The sequence below is a fragment of the Limulus polyphemus genome, unplaced genomic scaffold, assembly GCF_000517525.1.
Source record: "Limulus polyphemus unplaced genomic scaffold, Limulus_polyphemus-2.1.2 Scaffold132376, whole genome shotgun sequence".
In the NCBI taxonomy this organism is placed as follows: domain Eukaryota; kingdom Metazoa; phylum Arthropoda; class Merostomata; order Xiphosura; family Limulidae; genus Limulus; species Limulus polyphemus.
In genome coordinates, this window is record NW_013797972.1 from 1 (window position 1) to 566 (window position 566).

A 566-nucleotide genomic window follows, 5' to 3' on the forward strand; every position below is an offset into this window, starting at 1 on the left:
TTTCGGTTATGTAGAATCATGGATTTATAAGGGCAATCAACAATTTTAAGGCTTCGAAAAACGTTCTTTTTTTTAAATTGAGAAAAGATCATTTACTGAAAATGCTCTAAGATAATGTTTCTTCTTCTTTTCTCTTAACGAGCACGTCATAATCTACAAGAGTCCAATTTAATCAATACCTCATTAATATTAGAAATAAAATTAGACGAAATCGTTATACAAGTGCTTGTGGTGTAGTGGTCATCACATCCGCCTCACACGCGGAAGGTCCCAGGTTCAATCCCTGGCAAGCACAAATTTCTTTTGACAAGATTTTATCTGACGAGATTGAACCTGACGACACTGAACCTAGTGAACTGGATGGTATCGAAGAACCTTGAATTGTCATACCAGAAGTGATTGAACATCATGACATTGGACTTCTGAAGTTCGACAAGGATACTGGAAATGCAATTCTGCCTAACATGTTGAGAACGGAAATAACAAAGCTGGGTTCGAAGTATTTCCAGAACAGTGAGGATCCTTTCCTGCCAACAAATAACTGCTCAATGAACAAAATTTGGTTC

The 566-nt window shown here is 37.1% G+C and overlaps 1 non-coding gene across 1 annotated transcript; it reads left to right on the forward strand.

Moving 5' to 3' along the window:
- The first annotated feature begins 222 nt into the window (after nucleotides 1–222).
- On the forward strand, nucleotides 223–295 carry Trnav-cac. The gene has a single exon. It is a non-coding gene; the product is annotated as a tRNA-Val (tRNA).
- The last annotated feature ends 271 nt before the right edge of the window (nucleotides 296–566 follow it).